Genomic DNA, 7,389 nt, shown 5'->3' on the forward strand with positions numbered 1-7,389 from the left:
GGCCAGAACTGTCTTCATGTTGATCACTGTCTCTGGAGCCCTCCCTCCCACAGTGGCTAGCACATCACAGTACTATCGGAGGTCTTCCCATATCTGTTCGTTGAATGATTCATGAAGGCGAGGCTGAACTCTCTGTGTTGGGGAATCCTGCCTTGTGTCCAGGGAAGGAATCCCATCCTGGACTCCCACTCCCCACTCTTTGAAAAGGGATCACCCTCCCTTCTTCATCCCCTCACTCCCCAAGGACAGGAAACTCCCTCCCTCTGGGCCAGCCTTCTGCCTGGGAGAATTCCTCATCTGAGGAATTTTCAAGGGGCCATATCCCTTTCACAAGCGGAAGCAAAGGGGCAACTGGGGCTTGTGTGCAGGGACCAGCAGGGATGTGAGGCCCTGGTTCCATCTGTCTCCGTTTCCATGATCCATCCCTGTCATGTCTACACTTTGGTCATGGAGCCATTAAGTTCCTTTTCCCCTCTAAACCGATTTAAGTTGGGCTTCTGACACATCCAAGAGCTCTGACCAGTATAATCCACAAATGCTTGACATCTTTACAGGGAATCAAAGAAATGGCTGTGATGATTGGAAGTTTTGTGGTAACGTGCCTGTTGCTGGCTTAACTGGGCAGAAACTGCCCTTCTCCAGACTCAGGACTCTGGAGTTGGAGGCTCCTCTCTCTGCAAGGAGCTGTTTGTGCTGAGAGTGGCACTGACCCTGAGGTGAAGGCCAAGAAAATGTTTGAATCCTGCCTGTTGTTGGGTTCAGGTGTTTCAGATGGTGTATGTGGGGCGACTTTGGAGGCCAGGCTGTGTGTGTGTGAGATATGGGGACATCCACGAGGGCTTCCTGAGAACTCAGCATAAAAGAAGGAGACAGGCTGGGCTCTGCAAGGGCCTCAAACCAGAGAGGCTAGTGGTTGTGATCTGATGTGGACGCGCATCCTAACTGAGACTCCGCTCCCCCCAATGCGTGCACTCTTGGGGAAATAAAAATGCTCTGAAATGAAAACATTGTCCCAGCAACCCCCCCCGCAAAGCCTCCTTGCTGAGCATGTCTTCACTTCCATAACTGATGATGGATTCTGAAGCCTGATCACTGGGTTCCAGCTCTGGCGCTTCCACTTTCCAGCTGGATGACAGGGTGAGTTACTCAGCCTCTCTGTGCCTTACCTTTCTCATTTATAACCTGGTTTACTTTAATGATTAAGTGAATTAAAATATCTGAAGTGTTTGAATAGTGCCTGGCACACAGTAAACATTAAATAAGTTAGCCTCACCACCACCACCACCACCCCTTCTCTCTCTCACCAAGTGACTGATAGACCCAGACCACACTCTGGTTGATCTCTGATCTGTTACACCTGATACCTAGACATGTAATCCAGACATGGACCCCTGTCTTTGCACCACAGCATCACCTCTACCTTTGAGATTTCAGAAGACACCAGGGCGTTGCGGAGTTAGCCGGGATCCCTTAATTTTTTGCCGGTGAGGCAACTCATGCCTAGTGAGGGGTCCTGGAGGAAAAGTGAAAACAGTGGGCATGTGTTGTGATGGGGGATTCCCTCCACAGAGAGAGCTGCATGCAAAAAGGAACCTGATCAGAGGGTACAGTGGGGACTGTCTTCTCTGCTGCTCTGATCCCAGTTCTGTGAGCTTAGACAGTGGAATTACCTTGAGAGCAGAGGAGAAACGACCCATGCCCTGGAGAACTCGCTGCCTGTGGTCATTTGGAGAACTCCCAGGCTACTTCTACAAGCGAACACAGATCTTGACCTTCCGTCAGAACTCTGAGCAAGGCTCTGCGGGGCTCAGAGTGTGGGCAGCAGGCTAATTCAACAGTGCACTCCTGTCAGTCCTTCTCTCCTCTAGGGGGAGAGCACAGAGCGCTGGCTCCTCCTACCTTAGACACGCATCTGCTCACCCTCTGAAGCAATGCCTCAGTGTCATTGCTGAACAACTGTGACTGGAAGCCAAGCTTGATCAGACCTCCATGTCTACCTTCTAGTAAGGGATGGAGCTTATCTATTAGTGAAAAGTTAGTACATTTTTGGTCCTGCTTAAGGACCTTAGAACTCCTTTCACTAGCATTTATCAATATCAACTCCATTAGTAACCTTCTTCCAAATTGCTATTCTCTCCTACTATAAATTCTGGTCCAGGGAAGGTTGGAGGCAAACATATTAACTGTATATTCCCAATCTGTCTATCAGGACCTGACCTATAGTCTTGAGAATTCCCTGGCAGTTCAGTGGTTAGGACTTGGCACTTTAACAGAAATGGCCTGGGTTCCACCCCTGGTCGGGGAACTAAGATCCCACAAGCCAAGCAACATGCCCCCTACCCCCCCACCCCGGCCCCGCCGCCAAAAAAAACAAACAAACAAAAAAAAGAAAACCTGTAGTTTCTTGTTCATCTCTCTGTAATGGGGACAACCTTTCCCTTATTGACTATTTATTTTTTCTCACTAGTACCATGGGCTACCCAGTCTTTTTATTAATTTCCATTTTTATTTGTAACTTCTAGCATTAGGCCTTTCCAGGGATCCTAAACATCCAAAATGTTTAGCCTTCAGAGAATTCTGAAGAATGAGAAAAGATCTTAACTCAGTTCTACAAATATTTCTCAAGTATCTGATCTACCATGGAAACAGAGGGCACTAGAGAGACACATGGGGATAAGTTAATCCTGGATGCTTTGTTTTTTTTCAGATAGACTTAAAAAAATTTTTTTTATTTATTTGGTTGTGCCTTGCAGCATGCAGGACCTTAGTTCCATGACCAGGGATCAAACCTGCACCCCCTGCAGTGGAAGCAAGTCTTAACTACTGAACTATTGGGGAATCCCCTTAGATGCTTTCTTTAGGGATCTTCTGATTTGGTGGGCACAAAGGCACTTATTTATGGGGAGGTTCTTCTTAAAATGTCTTAGTTGTCTAGGCAAGAAAATGACACATAGAGGCTGAGCTGAGTTGGTTCTTTTTTTAAAAAAGGGAAGGGGGAAAAAAAGGGTTTGATCTTATCAAACATGCCATACCTTGCCAAACTTATTCAAACTTTTGCATGTGGGAAGGGACCTGCCTGAGGACTGCCATAATGGTCATCTGTGGTGTGGTCAGCCCAGCATGACTCTTCTCGTGGGACCTGTCTCCTCTATCCAAAAGGCTACCCAGGAACCATTGTTCTCATACAGTCCTACCCTCAGCCATAACCCTCAGCCATAACCCTCAGCCATAACCACATCCTAGGTGTGGTTACCTGTTTGAAGATGGGTCAATAAAACCCTTTCTCATCATTTTTTCTTATTTGAATCGAGAAACAAGTCATTCTCTTTAAAAAAAAATTTTTTTTTTTTTGCTTATTTATTTATTTTTAGTTGCACTGGGTCTTTGTTGCTGCACGAAGGTTTTTCTCTAGTTGTGGTGAGCAGAGGTTAGTCTCTAGTTGTGGTGTACGGGCTTCTCATTGCAGTGGCTTCTCTTGTGGAGCACAGGTTCTTGGCACTCAGGCTTCAGTATCTGCAGCATGTGGGCTCAGTAACTGTGGCTTGCAGGCTCTAGAGCGAGGGCTCAGTAGTTGTGACACATGGGCTTAGTTATTCCGCAGCATGTGTAATCTTTCCGGACCAGAGATTGAACCCGTGTCCCCTGCACTGGCAGGGGGATTCCTATTCACTGAGCCACCAGGAAATCCTAAGTTGTTCTCTTTTGAATGATGAATGCTATAGATATAAAGCTCAGGGAATGTTTCCAGCCATATTCGCCCATGAAGGGAAGGAAAGTGGTTGCAGTGAAGAGAGAATAAATAAAAAGTTGAGACAAAAGCTATTGAGGCTCATGTTAGAATTTAAGAGCTTAGTTCCGGTTATCCTGGAGACATCCTTACTTTTTTTTGCAAATTAGTTGTTCAGCCTTTTATTGAATTTTGTTATCCAATACAGTCTTCTTTATGTTTAATCTATTTCAAGTTGGATTTCTGTCATTTCCAAACAAAGAGATTCAAATAAAACAATTGATATAAGGTATGCAGTGAGGCCAACGGCAGACCCTAAAAGCTGGAACCAGCCTTGTTTGATACAGAGCGGGATACAGTGAGAAATCCCTCCACTTTGAGCCTGGAAATGAGGTGTCCTTGTTAGGTATTAATGAAGTAACTGGGAAAACTACTGCATGTTTTCTCTTATAACTTAACCTCAACTTTCCCCATTGCCCTATGGTTGCAATTTCAGAGGATTAAATTTAAAAAATGGTATTTGGCAACCTTGAAAAGGTGCTTTAAGAGGACAAGTGGGTCTTCTCCAGTGGCTCAGTGGTAAATAATCCGCCTGCCACTTCAGGAGACATGGGTTCGGTTGACAAGGGTTCGGTCTTTGATCTGGGAAGATCCCACCTGCCTCAGAGCAAGTAAGCCTGTGAGGCACAACTATTGAGCCTGTGCTCTGGAGCCCATGCTCCACAACAAGAGAAGCCATTGCAATGAGAAGCCTGTGCACTGCAATGAAGATTAGCCCTCACTCACTGCAACTAGAGAGAGCCTGAGCAGCAACAAAGACCCAGCAGAGCCAAAAATAAATAAATGAAATTATTTAAAAAAGGAGAGAGAGAGAGAGAGAAGACAAACAGATGAAGAACAGCAGGATGATTCTAATTCATAAGGAAGCTTCTGCTGTGGCCAGCAGTCTGAGGCTGCCACAGCAGGATAATCACGTGACCTGCAGATTGGCCATACTCAAGTTTTCTGCCACACTCTAGAGTGAATGCATTTGATTAGGAAACAGTGACTGACAGATGAAATGGGAATATTTGGGAAGATCTAGGGGAATTGGGCTTCCTAGGTGGGGTTAGTGGTAAAGAACCCACTTGCCAGTGCAGGAGACATAAGAGATGCGGGTTCCATCTCTGGATCAGGAATATCCTCTGGAGAAGGACATGGCAACCCACTCTAGTATTCTTGCCTGGAGAATCCCATGGACAGAGGAGCCTGGTGGGCTACAGCTCATGGGGTTGCAGAGTTGAACACAACTGAAGTGACAGCACACGGAGGAATTAGAGAAGTATGATTCTCCCAGTTCTTCTAGGCACCCTGTCCTGACAGTAGGAAAGAGTTGGCCTTTTTCCCCATATCCAGCTTCTGAAGCCACGGTCTAAGTTAGGGGAATTCCCCACCTAATAGATCCCAGATACTTACTCTTTGAACTTCCCTTGAAAACAAGATTGCATAGATAAGCAATGGGAACTCAAACAGGGGCTCTGTAACAACGTAGAGGGGTGGGATGGGAAGGGAGATGGAAGGGAAGTTCAAGAGGAGGGGACATATGTATACCTATGGCTGATTCATGTTGATGTTTGACAGAAACTAACAAAATTCTGTAAAGCAATTATCCTTCAGTTAAAAATAAATAAATACAAACCAGATTACAGACACCTGACTGTGCTCAGCCAGTCTTGTACATTGATCATAGACTTAGCTAAAGAGTCTATAGCTAAGGAACTGAGGACTCAGCGACCATAAGAATCCTCTCCAGGGGAAATGGGGTTGCAGCAAGATCTAGTTCTAGGTGCAGTGGGGCCATTGCTGGTGTGGTTGCTCAGTGGACATGAGGGACTCATATTCCTCCTTCCTTTCTGTTTCCTAGAGTGTGATTTCTAACCTCAAATGTTCTAAGATAGCTGCTGGAGTTCCAGTCATCACATCCACTTTCTAGGCAGCAAGAATGAGGAAGAAGGGACTTCCCTGGTGGTACAGTGGTAAAAAATTCACCTGTCATTGCAGGGGACGTGGGTTTGATTCCTGGTCCGGGAAGAATCCATATGCCGTGGAGCAACTAAGCCTGTGTGCCACAACTATTGAAGCTTGCATGCCTAGAGCCCGTGCACAGCAACGAAGAGTAGCCCCCACTTGCAGCAACTAGAGAAAGCCCACTAAGCAACAAAGACCAGCACAACCAAAAAATTAATTCATTGATAAAGAACAACAAACCAAACAAAAAAACCCCAAGAGCACTCTGCTAGCCACAGAAATACCAGACATCCCCCTGCCCAGGATTATGAGTGGCTGCTGTTCTTAAAAAAAAAAAAAAAATGAGGAAGAAGGAAAGCAAAAAGTACATCTCTCAGTGAGATATCTCCCTATAAGGAACCTTCCAGAAGTTCCATGCAAAACTTCTGCTTCTTTTATGCCTGAACTCAGCCATATGGTCACATCATACTTACTGAGAATTTAGGAAAGGCATGATATTATCTATGTATATTAGTATTACAAATAAAAATAGAGTCTTTATTGCTGAGAAGTAAGGATAGAATGGGTATTAGGCAACTGTATTAGTTATCCATTGCTGCCTAACAAATCACCCCAAACTTATTAGCTTAAAACAACACACACTTATTAAGTCACAGTTCCTGTGGGTCAGGGATCTGGGCATGGCTTACCTGAGTCTTCAGCTTCAGAGCCACCTCCAAGGCTGCAATCTAAGTGCCAGATTCACAATCTCAAATGAAGATTTGACTAAGGAATGATTTCTCCCAGGCTCACTCACATGGTTGTCACCAGGACCCATTTCCTCCAGGGATGTTGGTCTGAAGAACTGAGGCCTTACTTGTGTTGGCCAGAAGTTGCCCTTGTTTCCTTGCCATGTGAGCCTCTCCATCGGGGAAACATGTAAGAGTCAGAGAAATGCCAGCAAGACTGAAGCCAGCCTTTTAGAACCTACCCTTGGAAATGATATACTGTCACTTTGGCCATTTCTCTTCCTAAGAAGCAAGCTACTGCTCACACGTGAGGAGTGGGGATTACCCAAGGGCCTGAGCATCAGGAGGCAGGGATCTCAGGGAGTCATGTCCGAAGCCGTCTGCCACAGCAGGCAGCTAGTGATCTCTGTTACAACCCCAACTTCCCGCTGAAGATAGCCAGAGACTATAGCGCCCTCTCCCTGTCTAATGGGATCATTTGACTTGTTTGAAGACTATGTAGACTTCCCTGTGGGGAATCATGTGTAAGAGGAAGCCAAGTCTCCTCATGTCCCATCCCACTGACTTAATTGTCTCCACACTCATGATCAGAATCAGATCCGACATGCATCAGAGTCACATATGAGGTCAAATTTAGTGGGAAGAAGTCCTTCCCACCAAAAGAATTTAAAGATTTTTCAATAAAATCTGGCAAATATATGTAGGAATGGATTCTGAGAGTACAGGGCCAAGGGTGAACCTAATTTAAGATTAGGCTGAACTGACCAGTATGAATGCACTTACCAGAGAGCCTGGATTCCGTGGGCTGATTATAACAGCTAGGAGCTCTAATTGCCTTTTTTCTTTTTTTAAAGATGAGTTTATCTTTTCTTAGAGTCTAACATCTTATTTGGAGAAGGAAATGGCAACCCACTCCAGTATTCTTGC

The sequence above is a fragment of the Dama dama genome, chromosome 1 (genome assembly GCF_033118175.1).
Source record: "Dama dama isolate Ldn47 chromosome 1, ASM3311817v1, whole genome shotgun sequence".
NCBI lineage: Eukaryota > Metazoa > Chordata > Mammalia > Artiodactyla > Cervidae > Dama > Dama dama.